General features: G+C 33.8%; 2 long non-coding RNA genes across 2 annotated transcripts; one reads left to right on the forward strand and one right to left on the reverse strand.

Annotated features, from left to right (window-relative positions):
- The first annotated feature begins 12,284 nt into the window (after window positions 1-12,284).
- Window positions 12,285-15,586, forward strand: LOC136235234 (uncharacterized). Its single transcript, XR_010691722.1, has 6 exons — window positions 12,285-12,356; window positions 12,438-12,476; window positions 14,315-14,357; window positions 14,482-14,578; window positions 14,704-14,774; window positions 15,455-15,586. It is a non-coding gene; the product is annotated as an uncharacterized lncRNA (long non-coding RNA).
- Window positions 15,587-22,572: 6,986 nt separating this feature from the next.
- Window positions 22,573-23,027, reverse strand: LOC136234815 (uncharacterized). The gene is made up of 2 exons (XR_010691487.1): window positions 22,940-23,027; window positions 22,573-22,854 (listed from the first exon to the last, which is right to left on the reverse strand). It is a non-coding gene; the product is annotated as an uncharacterized lncRNA (long non-coding RNA).
- Between the last annotated feature and the right edge of the window lie 213 nt (window positions 23,028-23,240).

Below are 23,240 nucleotides of genomic sequence, written 5' to 3' on the forward strand. Positions count from 1 at the left end.
CCCAGACTACTCTAGCATCATCACCTAAAGGCGGTGGAGGTAAAGATCCATCGACAAAAATAATTTTGTTTTTAGCCTTTAAGGCTCTTTCCATTTCACGACTCTATGAATGAAAATTATTACCACCAAGAACTTGAGAGACCAGAGTAAGATCTGGATTTTCATTAGGATGCAAGTAAAAATGACTCGGTTGATTTTGAGAAGAATCCGTAAAATTAAGGTTGCTAGATGCAAAATTCTGAATCACCTGTGGATTTTGAGTGTTCTCTAACTCTGTAGGCATAGAGCCCTAAAGATCTTAAAGATCAAAGATTAAATCAGAAAGAAAATGAATGAAATAGATTGAAGACTCAATCTATAAAATTGAAACAACTAAGAACTTTCTTAGCTGGAAGAATTTCAACAAAAAAATTTGTTAAGAACAGAGATGGAATGAAGAGAAATCAAAAGAGATGGATTTGTGGAACTATTTGCTCAGATACCATATCAGTTAACTCAGATACCATATCAGTTAACAAAAATGAGAAACTGATAAATTTCCATTTCGATTTTCATTGGAAAACTGCCGTTTCGTGACAAAGGAAATTGAATACCTGAAACAAACTATAGAATCGAGTAGAGAATCAAAGAAACCTTCTCAATTCAAAGCTTCAGAATTCGAAAATTTCAGAGATTGCTGCTCTTATACCATAACAGAAAACAAGAAAACATATTTAACATGAAGAGAAAAAAGAGGAATTAAAGACAAAGAAGTGAATTGATTTCTCATTAATGAATAAACTCAAGACAGTGAACAACTTCTTCCTACTAACTGTTATTTATAACAAGCTCTTAAACAAAAGACACATGTTAATCATATGATCTTTAACAATTAACTAATCCCAAATTGTCAATTACATATTTTGTTAAACTCCTTACTACCTATATCCCCCCTCCACTAACACAAAACAACGTCATTTTACCTTAATCATAGAAGTTTTAGTAAAATCTGGACAACTGATGCCTTAATGCCAAAAAAAGCCGTTTGTTTTTCTTATTATAAGTGTATAAATTTCAGAACTCCAGAGCTTGGCTGGAGGCAATCCTCAACAGGATCAATGCAACCAGTGACAGATCAAGAATTGAAAATGAAGTAGCAAAAATAAATCCAGGCATGGAAACAACTCAAAAAAGGTTTGGAGGAAAGATTAACTGTTATTATTATTATTATGAGATTATATAATCTATTACATTATTTTGAAACACAAACAAATCTAGTAGTAAGTTTCTGGACCCGGCGAAGATGAACAGTCCTTGTAACAATAGCAGTGACGGTGGATAACTCCTTTGCATTTACCTCCTTCGAACTCTTCACCTATGCAAACGTTAGCACAATTACTGTCATTATCGCATCTTCCTCTGTATTTATCACTTTTCGACCAGCATTGTTTCCCAGCCTCTGCAACCTTTACCCCCATTTCTACATAATGTTTTAAAGAACAAAATTAATAACGTTTATAATTATTAATTAATATGCACATAGTAAAAATAGGTTAGAAGCTTACCATTACTTACAAGCAGGAATATGAGCAAGAGAACACATGAAAATAGCCTCACAGAATTCATTATGTCTGGATTTGATATTTTTATCACTTCAGATACACATGATAATGGACTGAGGAAACACATATATATACATATTAAAAATACTGTTGAACTATAATGTAATCTAAAGTGTGGATCCTAATATTAGATATTAGATATTGTTTAGTTATAGATATTCTCAAGATTATATTGTTTAGTTATAAGATCATACTGTATCTAGTTAGTTAGTCATTCACTACAACGTGAACTCTACATTGTATTTATACTGAAACACACATCAATGATATTCAGTGATTCATACTCTATTATGGTATCAGAGACCTAATTTTCTTCCAACCCTAACTCCTCCTCCTTCTCTTCGCACTCTACCGAACCACTTCCATCCCGCGCCGCCGACCTTTTCACCGGCAGCCATGACAACCACCACTTGCCCCACTTCCAACAATTCCTCAAATACCCCTCCCAATTCCGGCGGCTCCGCCACTCCTCCCAACTCCGGCCACTCCGCTACCCACCCAAACCAAAACACCAACAGTCCGCATCATCACCCAGCCCTAACCGTCTCCAACATTTCGACTTTCATCAAGATCAATCTCGACATCGAGAAAGGCCAGTACCCCACCTGGGCTGCCTTGTTCAAACTTCATGCCACGGCATTTCAGGTTCTTGACCATATTCTTCCTTCCCAAGCCACCGAACCTTCCGCTCCCTCCCTTCAAGACACAAACCCTGATCTCTGGAAACGTATTGACGCTGTTGTCCTCCAGTGGATATACAGTACTATTTCCATTGACCTTTTACACACTATAATCAAAGCAGACTCGTCTGCGGCTCAGGCCTGGAAACAACTCCAGGACATTTTCTCAGATAATAAGAACTCCCGTGCCCTATTTCTCCAACAAGAATTCTCCAAAATTAAGCTTGAAAGCTTCTCTGACATTTCCTCCTACTGTCAACATCTCAAATCCCTTTCTGATCAGCTATCCAATGTTGACTGTCCTGTTACTAATGACCAAATGGTTCTACAGCTTATTTCTGGCTTAACAGATGCATATGACACTGTCGGCACCCAGATTCGCCATGGCGACCCCCTTCCGCCTTTCCACAAGGCCCGATCCATGCTTATTCTCGAAGAAACGGCACGAGCTCGCAAGAGTTCTCCTTCCCCTGACACGGTAGCTCTTACCGCTGCTACAGACACAACCGACCCGCCATCTCACTACACACCTTCTCGGCATGTGCCAAACCGATCGCACCACGCTTCTCGTGGCGGTCGAAATGGCAGTCGACCATATCGCGGAAGAGGAGGGCGGCACAACAATCGTCCATCTCACTCCTCCTACCGTCCGGTTTATCCATGGGCCCCATACTACTCCTGGGCACCGCAGCAACCTTGGGCGAGTCCGCCCTGCCCATACCCGACGGCACCCTGGCCTCAGCCGTCCCCTCATGGTCGCCCCCAATCACAGTCTGGCATCCTTGGTCCGCGACCTAACTCGTCGCAGGCACATATCAACATGGCTGGCCCCTCTTATGCTCCGACAGACATTGAACAAGCCATGCACACCATGTCCATCACACCTCCTGATCAATGGCATATGGACACTGGAGCTACATCCCACATGACGGCTAATCAAGGTACACTCACTTCTTATTTTGATTCGCGCCTCAATGATAATATTGTTGTTGGTAATGGTAATTGTGTACCCATTTTGGGCTCTGGTAATGCATATTTAGCCACTAAACACCACCCCCCTCAAATTGAAAAATGTCCTGCATGCCCCTCAATTAATCAAAAATCTCATTTCTGTCCGTCAATTTACTACAGATAACAAAGTTTCTGTTGAATTTGATCCTTTGGGTTTCTCTGTGAAGGATTTACAGACGGGAACGCGTATCATGAGATGTAATAGTACCGGGGATCTCTATCCAGTCGTGTCTAGTTCGTCTCCGTCACCTCCGTGTCATTCTGCTCTCACCGCACTCTCTTCCGATGTTTGGCATCATCGTCTAGGACATCCAGGGTCCCCAATTTTGGACACCCTGATCAATAAACAATTTATTTCATGTAATAGGAGTAATAAAAATGTTTCTGTTTGTCATCCTTGTGTTAATGGAAAACAAGTTAAATTACCGTTTTAGTCCTCTTACAATTCTACTTGTATGCCATTTGATCTAATTCATAGTGATATATGGACGTCACCAATATCGAGTTCTAGTGGTCACCGATATTATGTCTTATTTCTTGACAATTACACCAATTTTCTTTGGACGTTCCCGTTAGCCAACAAATCCCAAGTATATTCTGTGTTTCTCACCTTCTGTACGTTCATTCGAACTCAGTTCGTACGTGAAATTAAAACGTTTCAATGTGATAATGGTGGGGAATTTAACAATAATTCATTTCGCCAATTTTGTAATACTCACGGAATGCAATTCCGCTTCTCCTGTCCGTATACTTCACCCCAAAATGGTAAATCTGAACGAACTATTCGAACCATTAATAATATCATTCGCACAATTATAACTAAACAATATCTAATATCTAATACCTAAATTTATTTTCTCTGACATAATTGTTTTTAAACTTTCCATTATTTGACATCAATCAAGTCTAATTCAGGAAATATAATCTTACACAAAATCCTCTGTAATCCTGAATTTCTAGATTTATTTAAAGTATAATTTTAAAAATAAAGTCTAAGCCCTTTTTTAGGGAAAATATCTTCCATTATTTCTTTTGTAATCCAAAATATGAAAATAAAATCTGACTGTTTTTATTTGAATTGCATGCATGGCTTTAATTTTATTTCAATGTATATTTACAGAAATGTATGGTTTACCTATTCGGCATGAGCGGTAACAGTTACGGCAGTTATTAATAATTAGGATCCGTTTAATTTAATTACTGTTAGTTGTTAGTCGTATATTATTTACTATTGCTCATACATAATAGATATTAATTAGTTGATTTTATCATAAAAGCAATTATTTCCAATTCTTAAGACTCTTTTTCATCTCTTGTTCGGAAAAAAAATGGAACCAAAGGGATACTTGACTGCTTCCGTGATAGGCGATTGGTCATTAGTGTTTAATAAAACTTTGATAAGTAACATTTTTGTCTTGGATCAAACTGGTCCGGGACAAATCTAGAATTTGTTATGATTAAATTATAAAAGATTTAATAAATTAATATATAAATAAACTAGAATATTGACATTTTTAATGCAATAAGATAAAAAAATGGATGTAAAGTTGATAGTAATTTTAGACATCAGAATAAAACAAATATAAATTTGTAGTTTATAAAAAAAATAATTTTTTTTTTGTGATTTAATAATAGAATCCGAAATTAATATTTATACATTTGATGAATTTTTTTTTATTTTTTTTCCCAATTCATATAAAATTCAATATCATTTTTAAATCATTTTCATATCTATTTACATATTTATAATCGATTACTAATAAATGATAAAATGATGCAGATAATTTTTAATGACGGAGAAAAGTTTGATGAATTTTCTCAAAAGCCCAATCTGCTAGCATTTATAGAAACAGTGAAAAAACTGTCGCTAAAGTAGCAAAATATGCTCGCTAAAAGGCTATTTTATGTAGTCGTTCTTTATTGCTACTATTATGAGTAAAATTATACTATTTTATACGTTAAGTATATGATTACTTTAATCGTCAATGTGGAAGATATTTTTGCACCGTATCTTAAAAATATAAATTACTTCAGGTCTTAGAAAAACGTTGTCATCTTCTTAGCTTGGCAAAAATCTCCGAGTAACAAAATGTGGCTGCGCCATCATTTCAGCCACACAACATTTTGGGTCCAAATTCTAGTGGATTTTGTTTATTGTTTAGATAGGAGTGAAATTACGGATCTGAAGGACTAAATTAAGATTTTTCCAATAACTTGCTGAATCTTCTATATTAGAATTATTTGAACTATATATCAAACAGTTAATGTTTCAGGATTTGATGGTTAAAGCTCCAAAGTTATTAGTTGCTTGATATTTGGCCTAAATTTCTAAAATGTTAAATTAGTTCTTGTACTTTCTTGAAAATATTTATTAGACATTTTAATAATCATTTAAACTTTTTTACTTTGATTTACCAATAATTTGAACTTTTTTAAAATAATATAAATTTTAATTAACTAAATTCTTTCCAAATGTGACACGTGAGTCTAGAGGGTTAATTAATGCATTTTAAATAAGTTTAGAAGGTTAATTAACAATCAGTAATTCACACCAAATTCAGATACTCTTGATATATATATTAAGCCTGAAAGTAGATTTTAAAACTCATATCCTCCTCCAAAACTATAATCTAATGAAAGAATAATAATAACTATATAATAACTTGGGACTCTGAGACGGTTTGGTTAGCAGTGAAGGATGCAGCTCGGCTGGAAATTGGGAATGTATGGAACTCTGTAATAGAGTGTCGCATCCTCTCTGAGTTAGATATAATGTGAAGACCGCCCTTGGCTCCTCGTATCATTCCGGTCAGATGGCAACCACCAACAGAGAACTGGTTAAAGGTGAATACCGACGCATCGGTGATTGGCGAGTCTGCGGGTTGCGGCGGGATTTTCAGGGATCATCACGGGCTCTTGGTAACTGCTTTCGCTTTCCCAATGGCTACTGATCTCACATTTGTGGCTGAGTTAAGAGCTACGATTTTTGCGGTGAAAACTGCTTTTGAAAGGGGTTGGTTTAGACTTTGGCTTGAAAGCGATTCCTCGTATGTAGTGGGCATTTTTTGATCGCGTACGCTGTCAGTACCTTGGTGGATCAGACAGGCTTGGTTGGAGTGTCTGACTTATTTGGATCAGATGATTTTAGTGGTCTCTCATGTATATAGGGAAGGGAACCAGGTGGCAGACGAGTTGGCAAATTATGGCAGAACGAAACTAAATGGTGGCAAAGAATTCCAGCCTCCAGCTTAGCGTCCTATTTTTGTAATTTAAGTGGTCGGGCGGTTTTTCGTTTCACCTAGGTGCTAAATTATTTTATTTCCTTCATTTGTAATTCTTTTCCATTCTTTTAATAATATCGGTTGGAGGTTCGCTTGCTGTTTGTTAAACAAAATCAGAAGTATAATATTTGGAATATCCAACTTGATAAATTCAGCAATAGCAGATGCTATTTAAAGCATTACAGAAACACTAAAGAGAAAGATACGTACATACATCAAAAAAGAAAAAGAAACAAACTCCACTAACCTTAAGAATAGGTCCAACCTAAAGACTAGGAGTATTATTAACAATAAAACGAATAACCACTCTTAAATAATAGGATTCCAAACTTTAACACCCTCCCTTAAACTAAGAAGACTTCTTAGTTTATTTCTGGCATTTCACATACTCCAAGTAAGCCTCTGAGCTTCTGAAATTGTTCTGATTTGAGAGGTTTTGTTAGAATATCCGTGACTTGATCATGTGAGCCACAATGAATTAAACGAACTACACCTTCATTACACAAGTCCCTTAAGAAATGAAATCAGACTGCAATATGTTTACTCCTCTTGTGCATTACCGGATTTTTTGACAGCTTTATTGTTGAGCTGTTATCACAAAATATGGTTGTACACTGATCACTGTTGCAGCCGAGTTTTTTAAGAATCATCTTCATCCACATCGCATGACAGGCACATGCTGCTGCTGCTACATATTCAGTCTCTGTTGTTGATAATATCACAATTGGTTGCTTTTTAGACGACCAACTACTGCCCCTGAACTCATCATAAAAGCATATCCACTAGTACTTTTCCTATCCTCCAAACATCTTGCATAATCACAGTCAGTGAAGGTAGTTAACAAGCTACTTCCCTTTCCCTGATAAAAGATGCCAAGATTAGTAGTTCCCTTCACATATCTTAGCACCCTTTTTGCAGCCATGAGATGAACCTCTGTTGGTTGAGACATATATCTACTAATTAAGCTCACTGTATACATCAAATCATGACGGGTTGATGTTAAATAAATCAAACTTCCAACTAATTGCTTCTAGAGAGTGCTATCAACCATAACTCCATGTTCATCCTTCGAGATTGTGCAACCCGGAACTATAGGATTTGAGACAGCATTGCATTCCTCCATTCGAAATCGTTTGAGCACATCCCCTGCATACTTTCTTTGACTGATGAAGATGTCATCATTCAGTTGCTGCACCTCAACACCCAGAAAATATCTAATCTTCCCTAAATCCGTCATGTCGAACTCTTTTATCATCGATTCCTTAAACTCTTTCATCGTTGCTTCATCATTCCCATTATGTATTAAATCATCAACATATAAACTTACAATTAGAAGTTTACCTTGGGTGTCAATTTTTACAAACAAAGTTTGTTCACTGGAACATTTCTCAAATTCCTCCCTTAAGAAATATGCTTCAATACGACTAAACCAAGCTCGGGGGGCTTGTTTTAGTCCATAAAGGGCCTTCCTCAACTTGTACACTTTATCTGGTTCATCTTTCTTTTCAAATTCTCTAGGCTGCTCCACATACACATCCTCCATTAGTTCTCCATGAAGGAAAACTGATTTAACACCTAGCTGGTATACCTTCCATTCTTTTCGATCTGCTAAAGAAAAATGATTCTGACAGTGTCCATACGAGCTACAGGTGCAAAAACTTCAGCATAATCAATACCATATTGTTGCACGTATCCTTTTGCGATTAATCGGGCTTTAAATTTCTCCACTTCTCCATGCTCATTCAATTTCGTCTTATAGACCCATTTAACTCCAATCCATTTTGCACCTCTAGGTAGATCAGTGAGAACCCAAGTGCCATTCTTCTCTATGCTTTTAATTTCAATTTTCGTAGCTTTTCTCCAATGTTCATTCTTCACAGCCTCTTTAAAATGTACAGGATCTGCACCTGCACTCGAAACAAAGTTAGCTTCAATTTCTTCACTTTCAGAGAGTCCATCCCCACTTGTATAATCATTCATCCAAGTGGGTGGTCTCCGGATTCTTGCTTCCATATCAGAATTTGAAGAAGAACTAGAGCTAGAATTTGAAGTCAAAGAATTCGGATTTGCTTTAATTTCATCATCAGCTGCAATTTCACCGTCTTCGGTTACAACCTCATCTTCTTCTTCTTCTAAGACATCATTATTTGTATGATTTCCAGCCACTTTATCTTCATTTTCAGCAGCTTCTTCTTCTCCTCACTCGAGTTTAATGAGTATCTACTGCTAATAACTTTTTCTCCAATCCCACATTTTCTTTTCTTCGAACACTACATCCTTGTTGATTATCACCTTCTTTGCCATAGGATCATATATCCTGTATACTTTAGATTCATCACTGACCCCTAAAAATACACCAATTATGCTTTTGTTGTCCAGATTGGTTCTTTTGGCATCGGGGACATGTACATGACAAACACATCCAAATATTCTGAGATGTTCAATTGATGGCTTCACTCCGCTTCCATACTTCTTCTGGTGTTGCATCCTCGATAGCTATGGTGGGACAATGATTGAGCACATAGATTGCCCACTTCACTGCTTCAGGCCAAAAGGATTTAGGAATTCCTTTTTCTGACATCATGCTCCTCACACGATTCATTATTGTTCGATTCTTTCGTTCTGCAACTCCGTTTTGCTGCGGTGTATATACCGTTGTCAATTGCCTTCTAATTCCATTTTCTTTACAAAAATGGTTGAACTCAAGAGAGGTGAACTCCCCTCCTCGATCTGTTCATAGACATTTAATCGCAAGATCTGTTTCTTTCTCAACAAAGGTTTTGAACAATTTGAACACATCAAAAGTTTCTGATTTTGCACGAAGAAAATATGACCAGGCTTTTCGGCTATAATCATCAATCAAGCATAACACATGTTTACTTTCACTATTAGAAATAAGTGAAATTGGACCACATAAATCAACATGAATAAGTTCTAACCTCTGAGTTGCTCTCCATGTGCTTATTTTTGGAATGGGCTCCCTGTGTTGTTTTCCTTTCAAACAATCAACACATACTTCATCCGAGAGTGTTAGATCAGGAGCACCATGGACCATCTTCTTTTGCAGCAGAGTTTTGAGACTTGTGTTGTTAATGTGTCCCAATCTGCAGTGCCACAAATGTGTGAGATTCTCAACGTTTGTGTTGAAATAAACCTCTTGTTTTAGATGAGAAGACATGGGTAACGTTTTAGCCACCAAGATAAACATTTGATTTGCCGTCATTTTAGTTTGAATGATCAAACCTCTCTGAGGATGGAAGATTTTGCACATTCCAGTTTCTATGAGAATTGAATGACCTCTCTCCTGAAGTTGTCCTATGCTCAGAAGATTGTTTTTGAGCTTAGGAACACAAAAGACATCACCAACAACAAAGTTGGCATTATTTACCTCTATTCGGATACTTCTCTTACCACAAACTTGCATTATAGTATTATTCCCTAGCTTCACAGTTTGTTGTTGAATTTGTTGAAATTCAGAGAACAAAGCTTTGTCACCACACATGTGATTACTGCATCCGGAATCGAGAAACCAAATGTCTTCCCTTTATGCTCCAACTTTATCAACATAAGCCATCAACAACATCTCCTCATTTTCATCTAGTTCTGCATAGTTAGAACGTTTTCCCAAGGTGGGACATTCATATTGAAAGTGACCAAAATTGTGACATCGATAACATTCAATAGAAGCTTTGTTGAACCCATATCTTCCCCTTCCTCTACATCCTCTAATTGCTCCTCTTCCTCTGCCCCTTCCTCTTTCTGCTCTCTCTTCATGAGTCACCTTTAGCAATACTTGTTCTTCCCCATCAACATTTTTCATTCTCTGCTCATGAATAAGCAGACTACTTTGAAGTTCATCGACTGTTAGAGTGTCAACATTATTCGACTCTTCAATAGAGCAAACAACGTAATTAAATTTCGGCACCAGGGATCTGAGAATCTTCCCCGTTATTTCCCTCTCCTGCACTATCTCTCCACACACTTTCACGCGTTTGGCAATGGAAAGAGTTCGCCCAAAATATGCATTAACTGTCTCTCCTTCCTTCATTCTGAGAACTTCAAATTCTGTCTTCAATGTCTGCAACTGGGCTCTCTTCACCCTTGTGGAACCCTTGAATTTCTGCCTCATAGAGTCCCATATCTTCTTTGAGGTATCATTTTTGAGGATAGTCTCCATAATTTCTCTATCGATGGCTTGATAGAGATAATTTTTAATCTTTCTGTCTTTCAACTGCTGCTCCTCTATTGCCTTCATCCGTGCTTCATTCGCATGAGTTCCTGCTGGAACCGAATCAATCCTCACTTCGATTAGGTTCCAATATTCCTTTGAAAGAAGGAAATTTTCCATCAGCTTTGCCCAGTGTTCGTAGTACCCATCAAATTTGGGAATCGCAGGTGGCGCAAATTTTCCATTTGCGCTGCTACTCTCAGCCATCTTTCTTTTCGTACGAACTATGTGAACGCTTTCTCTCTCACTCTGTGTTTCACGCAAATTGAAACTCTCTGTGTTTCACTCAAACTGAAACTCTCTATCAGGGCCTAGATGCAAGCTCTGATACCAAATGTTAAACAAAATCAGAAGTATGATATTTGGAATATCCAACTTGATAAATTCAGCAATAGCAGATGCTATTTAAAGCATTACAGAAACAGAAAAGAGAAAGATACGTACATACAACAAAACAGAAAAAGAAACAAACTCCACTAGCCTTAAGAATAGGTCCAACCTAAAGACTAGGAGCTTTATTAACAATAAAATAAATAACTGCTCCTAAATAATCGGATTCCAAACTTTAACACTGTCAAGGGGTGCCAACCTAGTTGGGATTGCTTGCTTCGGGCTGCTTCCTAGTCCGCTTTCACACAAAATAACTATATAATAACTATTATAAAATTTTGCTATATATATATATATATATATATATTAAAGAAACCCATAGACAATTTAGAAGAACTCTTCCTTTAAGAGGAGCATTCTTCTAGGAGGCAATTCAATAAGGGACAAAACCATAGACCATCTCTTTTTATACGAGGTCAATTATAATAGATGATATATGGCAATACAATCTCACAGTGAAATGATTGAATCCTTTAGTCACAACATGTAATAGTTGGACGTGATGCATCATATGATGCCACATTAATACAAGGGGTGATGGACATCATCCGAGTGGACGAGACCATTCACTATGCCATTTTTCCTTTCACATGACACAAGATACATGACAGACATTTATTTTCATGTCATCTGATATTTTTTCGTGACAAATATTTTAAAATTTTTTCATCTAAATGCTTAATTAAAAACGCGCTCGATTCTTATATGACACTACGATTATAGTGTTCTGTCATCACAAAGAAACGCGATTTTGATTGAAAATCACTTAACCATAGATGACATAAATGACTGCCATTGTTAACTGAAAATCCAAAAAGCGATATTAGTTTGCGGGGGAGAAAAAATTTCCCAAAATTTTAACGCGCCCAATCTTTTAGACGAGATATAAAAGGCAAAGTGAAAAGCTAATTTCTTTGTCAGTCCATTTCTCTAGAATCCTTTGTGTTCACTAGTAAGTCTACGACTTCTTCCATTTTAAACCCTGTTCAAACCCTAAACCTTTCATGTTCTTGGTTTTCTTCTTCATTGTTTCTTCCTGTTCAAATTGTGTCTAATCTTCTGCCTTTTATGTTTCTTCTTCTAGGGATAATACATTGGAGGAGGACGTGGAGCTAATTGGGAAATTAGGTATTATGGATTTTAGTTGCGCTTGAGAGGAAAATAGGTATCTGTTTCTGCATTATTTGATTCTTCTAATAATCTAATGTTTCGGTTATTGAATCTCTGTGCTTTTATCATTCTGCAGAAAGACCCCCTTAAACACAAATATACTACCATTATCAAGGTAACTGCGTGAAACTTATTTATGTGTCCCTCTATCTAGTTTGCCTTTAATTTGTACTTAAATTTTTGTTCTATTATTTTTGTAAGATAATTGTAGAAATTGGTCTTTTAATTTGTACACAATAGTTTGAGTTTGATTTTGGAGAATGATATATGCAATTTGATGTCTTAGGCATGCATATTTGGCAGAGATGCTGACAACTAATAGGTTTTCCAATTTGTTATTGCCTTCCTTTAGTTCCTGCCAATGTGCCTACATAGATTATCTACTATAGATGCCATCTCCTTTAATTTTCAAAAATGTTCATATTGTATGAGTGTATAAAGTTTAGTCTGAAGAACAATGTATGAACTTTATATGACATTGGAAGGAAAATATCAGCATCAATTGTGGACTTGAGTTATGGTAGATGAAATATATATTTGATTCTTGTCAGTTTTCATTTGCTGGCTAGAGGAATGAAGTCATTAATTGTTGAGCACTAGCATTAAGATCTAGAGAATCGGAGATCATGCTTTGATAAGATTAGAGGAGTTTGGTTTGTATCTAACTGGAGTTGAGTTACTGTTCACAAAAGCAAGCAATAGTACTATAGTAAATCTTTGATTCTCACACATTAATTGAGCCCTTTGATCACTTTTTAACATTTGTATGTATGCATTGAACCCTTTATCTTCATTGATAAATATAAACACTGAGCACAATGTAGAAGTATATGGATGATAAGAGCTCAATGTGAAAAACAACAAATATCAAGTTCCTCAACATGCTTTATTCGTTGTTTTAATGGTTAACAAAGGCCTAACTCATCATCATGACCAGTATTACAGTTTTAATTATCTGATTGCTATTTGTTTCTATAGACAGAAGTTGGTTTGTTAGCAAGACTTTCTAATCCAAACATTGTAAAGCTGTGTTGGGATATTGCAAGGAAAATGAAAATTTCATAATTGTCTATGAATTCATACAAAAAGAAAGCTTGAATTACCATTTGTTTGGAAGTAAGATCCATATAATTAATTTCATCAATGGATCAGACAGTCATTTGCTGGATCGATTATTTTTTTGTGATTTAAAGTCGTTTTGGTATCATTTCTCCTGCACACGAAAATCAGATCAATCTCTTCGATGGAATGTAAGGGTTAATATTATAATTGGAATGGCTCAAGGTCTATCTTACTTGCATTAGGAATGTCTTCTCTCGTGAGTCTCTTCTCTTTTGCTTGTTTCAATGCCTATTTCAGGTTGTTTCATTTTTCAGCTAGTTTATAATTTTTATAGATTTTCCAATTATCTCGAGTAGGAGCTACAAGGATACTGACTTCTAGTTCTGGCTTTAACGGGATGATGCATTATCAAACTTCTAGTTCTGGCTTTAACGGGATGATGCATCAGATAATTGTAGAAGTTCTAGCAAAACAATTATAGTAGCTTGTTATTCTTGTTGGATGCCATTTTGTGGAACTTAATTCTTACAACTCAATTTAGATTTAAATTGTTTTGCACAGGGAAAGAGTGAAATGGTTTGTTTCTAGGAAATTAATCTACTCATGATCTCCATATTTACAATGGATATTCATTGTAAATTGAAGGGAAAAGGGATAGTTTTGTAGGGATAAGGTACCGGTTTCTAGGAAAATTATGAATTTAGGCTCTATTTACAAAATATCATAACGTTTAAAAAATGGTACCAATTTAGGCCTCAGGCAGTTTGAGTTTTTTTGAAAGTTACATATTATATATAGCATTACATAGAATTACATATTTTCTTGCCTCTGTTTGTGATATACCTTTCAGCCTAGGTTCCTTACCTTTTTCTTACTATTTTCTCGGTGCAGGATCAAGTTTCAGTAATTTATTGGATGACACATGTGAATAAAAGTATGTGAATTTTGTAATTTCTTTAAATTGCTTTCAGTTTCTAGAGCTCTATTTTGAAGTTGATCTTCCCCCTTCTTTCATTGATGTTTCACGTATACTATTTTTGTCTTTTATATCAAAATAGGAAGTGGTGAGTATCATGGTGATGAAAGCAAGAGTAAAGCAGCACTCCATTTAGCTATGGAAAATTGGAATCATATTTCATTGATTTTGAGCTAAAGGTTGATATTCTTAGGGTGTTCATAATTTTGTTTTATATTGACTAAAAGACAACTTAATTACTTCATCTACCTTCAATAATTTCTATGTGATAATTAATTGAAATAATTACTTTTCTCTTGTGAAGGTTGCTCATGATTTCTCCAATTCATTTCCACGAAGAAACCCGGGAAGATCAAGGTCATTTTGCATTCACAAGTAAGTAATCAATATGCCAGAATACAAGCTAGTAGAACTGATATAGTAAAGATTGCATTTTCATTCCTTTTTATAAAACTTCAATATGTTTTTGGGATGTTAGCAATAGTGGAGCAGAGTGATTACTTTAATTTATATTGGATTCTTCCACATAGCTAAAAGTTAAGAATTGATATATGCAAAGTGATTAATTTAATTTATATTGGATTCTTCCACTTCTAAGTTGTAGGATAAATTTAGGATAATTTTTATCTACTTGTTTAAGAAATGACATTGAGTTGAAATAAAGATCAATTCCAAATATTGAGGCAGGTCCTATTGCTAATGATGCAGTCATGGCATAGCTTACAATTTTTTTTGAAAGTTATCACGGTATAATTTTGGTTTCATAAATATCATATACATTTATCAGATAATATAATTCTAAGGCTAATCCAATCCGTCCTCAAATTAGTGGCTAACATCCAGGCACTTGGCGAAAATATCATATAATAACTGTCGGAGATCATAGTATTGTATCATTCTTTGCATGCAGCTTTGATGTAGTGAGCCGTTTTTTTACCCTCAATTTATATCTATATGAATTACATATAATGACCCTAATTAAGCTATGTGTGGCACAGTAGAGGTACTTGGCATTTTGAGCAGCACTCAATTAACTTATGTATTTTATGTTGCAGGGAGAAAAGGGATGGAAGAAAACTTGCAAAGAATGGGCATAACAAGTTAGGAGACTCAAGGTTAGGTGTTTAGACTTCTTATAGTTTAATGTTAGTTTTGTAATGAGAAACATTTGGTTAATTAGGATTGCGAGCTTCACATATGTACAAGCTTATTGTTATATATAATGGTTATTTGCACATTATTTGCAATCTACTTTGGTTATATATACAGGTTCATGAAATAATGTTATGACTAAAACGCTAAGATGACATAAATAAAAAATAGGACTGTCGTCTTACAATTAACGTAGTCAAATTTGATTGAGTTTTATGACATTTGATTAAATGAAAAATGTCATGTGAAATCCACACACAAGACAAAAAATTTAAAGACAATGTTAACTGAAACACCTTCAAACGACAGCAACAAAGAGGAAAACTATCGTTGTAACTTATCTACAATGACACAAACAATAATAAAAAAATGTAATATGACAAGAAAAAGGTCTATGATTTTACATACTACAATGACTTATATATAAAAAAAGCTGTCATTAGAAATCAGCCAATACTACGGTTTCAACTAAGTCGAACGTCGTTGTAACATGGAAAAGATGACAGACGCTTAGGAAGCGCGTGTCGTCTGTCGCTGCGAAAGATGACAGAACTCGACCGTCGTCTGATGCCTTATCAGACGGCAGCGAACCCTGTGACAGTTTTATATCGTGCGGGATGACGGTTTTTAACGATCGTCTGAAGAGGGTTTTGGCATAGTGATTAATGGTCCTAGCCCATCATAAAAAAATTCTTAATCTAAAGAATAGTTATAGTTTAATAGCTTTATCTTTTGGCTAGTTTGGAAGAGCTTTAAATCCATCATAGTATAACTCAATTGGTACATTTTTGAAATCACAATTGTGAGGTTGTAAGTTTGAACTCATACTTTTACAAAAATAACAATAATAAAAAATAAAATACATCATTTGTTGAACATAAAACAATTTACATAAAAGTAAATAGCATGACTTAAATTTTATTATTTTTCAAAATCTATTATGACTAAAAATGTACTTTTTTTTTTTCTCACTCAATTTTTGACATGTATGATGATGATAGTTAAAATATAATAATTATATAATGTACCAGAAATTAAGCGAGAGATAGATAAGAGACAAGAAAATGGAAGCATATTATTTTTCAAATATTATCGACACTGTTTATAACCATCCGAAAAGTGTTGTTAATGATGCCGTTGCTAGATTATTGACTGTTTTTTTAGGGGCATCGGGGTAAAGTTTTTAATAGGGACACTTTACGCCTGTACTCTCTATTTTCAAGAACTTACAAGAGACATTAATGACTACAAAATCCGTCCGTATTCTGTACAAATTTAGCGTCCAAATATAAATTTTGCTGACAAAAACCTTCTGTCGTTACATTGATCAGTAATGGCATATAATTTATTTTTGAGATTGTAGTCTTAACCTAAGGTAGCAAACAAGTTATAACCCTATAAATCATGTCATTCAAATAAAATTACAAGTACTATGACCCTCATTTTGGCACCAATGTTGTCAAAATTAAAACTAAAATTAACAAAATCTGAAATCAATATAATCAAAGTGACTAAAGTTTGATGGTATGTTTAAAAAAAGTCATTAACATCATCAGAAATCAACCTAAATTTATTTGTTGACCACAAGTAAGTTTCCACCAAGTGCTTGAAAACATAATCATATTTGATAATTACTTCACAACAAATTTAAAGAATTTGATTCTCAATGAATAATTTTTATTGATATTGATTGTGAAGGTATAAATAATAGATACAGATATGTTTGTTACAACAAGAGATTACAGACATATTCAAAATTCAAATTAAGGAAGACCAAGTCTACAGTTATCTTAGTTATGTGTCTATTTACTATATTATCCTTACCAAAATTAACGTTCTCATACTGAAAAAAAAAAAAAGACTGATCCAAGAACATGACCTGAATGTTAATTAGATTGCATAATAGCTTAGATAGGCATTTATCTCAGGTATGGTTTATCTATTTGTTTTTCACTATTGAATAATAGCTTAGCTAGGCATTATTTCATCAATTTTAACAGAGATAGGCTCACAGTTTTAGCTTTGATCTGCTTAAATCCGAACCAGATTTATAGACAACTGATGATTTGTTCATCAAAAATTGCATAGAGTCTATTACTTCATCAGCTTCTAAGAGAAAGTTTAATTGAGTTGTTCTGCTTACTCAATTAAGGCACAGAAATTAAGGCAGGACCTTCTGCTGTGCTTGTTGCAAAATAATTGAAAATGAAAGTAGCAAAAATAGATCTATGCATGAAATAAATTCAAAAAAGGTTTGGAGGAACATTAAAATTATTATTATTATGAGATTATAATCTATTACATTACTTTGATTCACAAACAACCTCTAGTGATGAATCTCATGAGAGGCCGAAGTGGGACAGTCCTTATAGCAATAGCAGTGAGGGTGCATGAATCCTTTGCGTTCACCTCCTTCGAATTCTTCACCTATGCAAACGTTAGCACAGTTGTTGTCATTGTTGCATCTTCCTTTGTACTTTTCGCTTTCTACCCAGCATTTTTTCCTTTACTCCCATTTCTATATAATGTTTTAAAGGATAAAATTAGTAATATTTATATTTATTAATTAATATGCACATAGTATAAAAAAATGTAGAAGCTTATCATTACTCACAAGCAGCAACATAAGCAAGAGAATGCATGAAAAGAGTCTAACAGAATTCATTATGTCTGGATTTGATATTCTTAGGAATTAAAGATACAGATGATAATAGATTGAGGAGACACATATGTATATATATGGCTCTTGAACTATAGTGTAATTAATAGTGTAGATCCTAAATTTATTCTTTCTGACATAATTTTTTAAAACTTCTAATCTCAGACAAAATCTTGTGTAATCCTAAATTTCATCAAGTCTACACCTAAGGAAAATATCTTCCATTATATCCTCTGTAATCCAAAATATGAAAAGACAATCTCACTATTTTTGTTTGAATTGCATGGCATTGCTTTAATTTTACATGGCTTAATATATCATTTGCCCCCTGAACTTGTCCAAAATAGTTGATTAGCTCCCTATACTTTCAAAATGTCTCAATAGCCCCTAAACTTACATAAAATGTTCGGTTAGCCCCCTAAACTTGCGTAAAATATAATCAATTAATTATTCGGTTGCAAAAAGGAAGTCAAATGCAGAAGATATGTTACATGTGCCTTAGAATGTTATTACATACTTTACAAAATAGAGTAAAACATGTTAAAAAAGAATTTCTTACTTATTCAAATATAAAACATTTTCTTCTCTAATAGTATAATCGCATATTCCGATATTGGCCGTTTTACTTTTTTTTAAGACGTGTGCAACATATCTTCCGTATTTAACTTAATTTTTTACAACCGAATGATTAACTGATTACATTTTATGTAAGTTCAGAGGGCTAACTGAACATTTTATGCAAGTTCAGGAAGATATCAAGACACTTTGAAAGTTCAGAGGGCCAATCAACTATTTTGGACAAGTTCAGACGGCAAATGATGTATTAAGCCATTTTATGTCAATATATAATTACAGACACAATTACAGACATGTATGGTTTACCTATATTGGGCATAAGTGGTAACAGTTATGGTGGTTGTTAATAATTAGGGTCGGTTTGATTTAGATGTTGTCATTTGCTATTATCGTTAGTTGTATATTATTTGCTATTAACAATTTGTAACACTCTTTTTTATTTCTGGTTCCGAAAAATGGAACCAAATGGATACTTAATTATTTTCTTGATAGTTGATTGGTCATTGAGGTTTAATGAAACTATGATAAGTAACATTTGTCTTGGATTAAACTGGTTCGAGACCAATCTATAATTTTTGTTCTGATTAATTTATAAAATGTATAATATATTTTAAATTAATATATAAATACACTAGAATATATACATTCCAATCTGTTTTAACATTTTTGCTATTGTGACTGCTCATTTCCATGGATTGGAGTGGTCTTGGCTTGAGAGTGACTCTAGTTATGTCATCCATCAATTTCGCTCTCGTTCTACATTGGTACCTTGGACTTTGCGTGTGGAGCAGTTTTCCTGTTTAGAGATTATGACCGATATGATTGTTGTTTCTTCTCATGTCTTCAGAGAGGGTAATCAGATTGCGGATGCTCTTGCTAATTTTGGTCGTGTCAGCATCTGCCATCACTCCTGGGATTCTGTTCGTTGCTTATTCGTGATAATGCAATAGGACGTCCTTTATTTTGTTTTACTCAATTTCTGGTTTTCGTTGTTCCTTTATTTTTTCTTGGTTATTTGAATATTTTCAGGTTCAGTTTTCTGTACCCAGATTTTAATAAAAAAAAAACTAGAATATATACATTTATAATGGTATAAGATGCAAAAATATTTCTAATATCGACAACAATGAGCAATTTTATCCCTAACATCTAAAATGATGCAATTTTATCTTTAACCATGGCGGTCAAGAGCAATTTTACCCCAACATTAGAAAGTTATGTCAATTTCAGACATCATTATAAAATACAAATTTTTTCCTTATTAAATCAATTTTTCTCTATTTAATCATAAAATTCGAGATTAATATTTTAAATTGGATGAAATCTTTTAATTTTTTTCCAACTTATAAAAAATACAATATAATTTATTTTTTATTTTTTTTATGTCTATTCATATGTTTATAATTTGTTACTAATGAGTGATAAACGATGCACATGTTAAGCGTAGATGCCAATATTTATGATTGAAAATACAGTTTGATGCATTAGTTCTCCAAGTTTTCCAATTTGCACAGTAAATTTTTTTTTGGTATAAACCTTAGGAGTAAAATTAAACTATTTTTTATAATAAAAATTATTAAAATGATATCATTTTAAAATTGCTTTTGATTATTAATTTTCTAAGGCATTTTGTACTGTAATCACTAAAACAATATGAATTACTTCATTTCTACGCCAAGACTAATGGAGTGACATATTAGTCTTTCAGATTTCATTGTTCAAATCTTATATTCTGATTCTATTTCTAAAAAAGAAAAAAAAGAGAAAAAAAAATGAGGTTACCACATTAGCAATATTTGACAAATTTCAATATAGTCTCTAATTTGCCAATATTTAACAAACTAATACAAATACAATGAGTTTGAATATCCAAAAATTTATAACATTTAGGTTAATTTGTTAAATATTATCATCGTTGAGTTTTTTTTATTATATATAATTGGCCTAATACATCACCAGCTCCCTGAACTTGTCTAAAATAATAGATTGGTTTCCTGAACTTTGCAAGTGTTTCATCAGCTCCCTAAACTTGCTTAGTTCGTATCATTAGCTCCCTAAACTTGTACATAAAAGTAGATTAGCTCCATGAATTTTGCAAATGTCTCACTAACTCCCCAAACTTGCTTATTCTGTAACAACTAAATACAAAAACCATAATGCTAATTCTCGACCCTCGTCTATTCACTCTCTCAAACTTACAACACTAACTCTTATAAGAGGTTAAAATGTATGAGAAGCGACCTCTCGAATAGATGAAGATATATTTTTAGACTTTAGGTTTAATAAGTTTTTGTATTTAGTTGTTACAGAATAAGCAAGTTTAGGGAGTTGATGAGACACTTGCAAAGTTTAGATAGCTAATATACTTTTATGGACAAGTTTAGGGAGCTGGTTATACGAAATAAGCAAGTTTAGGGAGCTAGTGAGACACTTGCAAAGTTCAAGAAGCCAATCTACTATTTTGGACAAGTTCAGAGAGCTAGTGATGTATTAGGCCTATATAATTTATCCAATTTCTTGGGTTGATTATCGTCGGACACTCTTTAAGTGGATTATTTCACAATTAAAACTTTTTGCATACACTAGAACTCAAACTCAAAATCTAGTTTAACGGACTTGAACCCTTTAAGGGTTCTGCCATTCTTAACTGGTATCACGGTTGAGTTAATACTCAAACTTTGATTTGGACTAAACTAATTTTGCGTTTGCCAAATTGAAGTGCCATTTTAACCCTTATTTCATACAAAAGATTCCAATGTTCATCTATTGTAGACATGTTCATGGAGTCAGAATCGAGAGCCTAACCAGCTATCTTCTAAAAATGTTTAATCCAACTGCAGTTAAGCCCTATACTTAAAAATTAAATACCCAATCAAATTCAAATAAATTCATCTAAAATATATGCAGAGGCAAGAGTTTAAACTTGGACCATTATACATGTCTTATCTCTAACTAGCTTTGTGCTATATATTGAAGGAACAAAATGTGAAATCCGAAAAAGCATAATATCATTAAATGTTTTCCAAGCTAGTTGATTTTATGTAGCAACTCGAATATAAGGTAAGCTTCCATCAACCAAACAAATCTTATTCTTCACAACCAAAGCTCTCTTCATCGATCTTGCCCAAGAATGATAATTTCTTGTATTAAGCATAGGTCAAACTAGACATAATTTAGGCTTTTCTCCGGGATGAATTGTTACCAAAATCTAGACATAATCTTATTCTGAAAATTTTCTATAACAGAAAACAAGAAAACATATATAAGAATGAAGAGAGAAAAGAGGAATTGAAGACAACGAAATTGAATTGATTTTCTCATTAATGAATAAACTCAAGACAGTAACAACTTCTTCCTACTAACTGTTATTTATAAAAAAATTCTTAAACAAAAGGCACATGTTAATCATATGATCTTTAACAACTAACTAATCCCAAACTGTCAATTACATACATATTTTGTTAAACTCCTTACTACCTATATGCCTCCATTAACTCCTTACACAAAACAACGTCATTTTACCTTAATCGTAGAAGTTCTAGTAAAAATTGTACAACTGATGCCTTAATGCCAAAAAAGCTGTTTGTTTTTCTTGTTATAAGTACAAATTTCTGGGACCTGTGACAGATCAAGAATTTATTAATAGAGAGTTTATAGTAATCTATGAGTGCTTAATTGTCAGTTTTCAGGTGTTTTTCCAATTGCTACTTCTCTGATTATTACTAAATAGTTGAAAATGAAAGTAGGAAAAATAAATCCAGGCATGGAAACAACACAAAAAAAGGTTTGGAGGAAGATTTAACTGTTATTATTATTATTAGGAGATTATAATCTATTACATTTCTTTGAAACACAAACAAATCTAGTAGTAATTTTCTGGACCCGGCGAAGATGAACAGTCCTTGTAACAATAGCAGTGACGGTGGATAACTCCTTTGCAGGTACCTCCTTCGAATTCTTCACCTATGCAAACATTAGCACAATTACTGTCATTATCGCATCTTCCTCTGTATTTATCACTTTTTGACCAGCATTTTTTCCCGGCCTCTGCAACCTTTGCCCCCATTTCTATAAAATGTTATAAAGAACAAAATTAATAAGGTTTATAATTATTAATTAATATGCATATAGTAAAAATAGGTTAGAAGCTTACCATTACTTACAAGTAGCAACATAAGCAAGAGAAGAGATGAAAATAGTCTCACAGAATTCATTTTGGATTTGATATTTTTATCACTTAACAATATATATGATGATAATGGACAGGGGAAACACACGTATATATACATATTAAAAATACTGTTGAACTATAATGTAATCTAAAGTGTGGATCCTAAATTTATTTTCTCTGACATAATTGTTTTTAAACTTTCCATTATTTGACATCAACCTAGTCTAATTAAGGAAAAATAATCTTACATAAAATCTTCTTAAAATCTTCTGTAATCCTAAAT

The sequence above is a fragment of the Euphorbia lathyris genome, chromosome 7 (assembly GCF_963576675.1).
Source record: "Euphorbia lathyris chromosome 7, ddEupLath1.1, whole genome shotgun sequence".
NCBI classification, from domain to species: domain Eukaryota; kingdom Viridiplantae; phylum Streptophyta; class Magnoliopsida; order Malpighiales; family Euphorbiaceae; genus Euphorbia; species Euphorbia lathyris.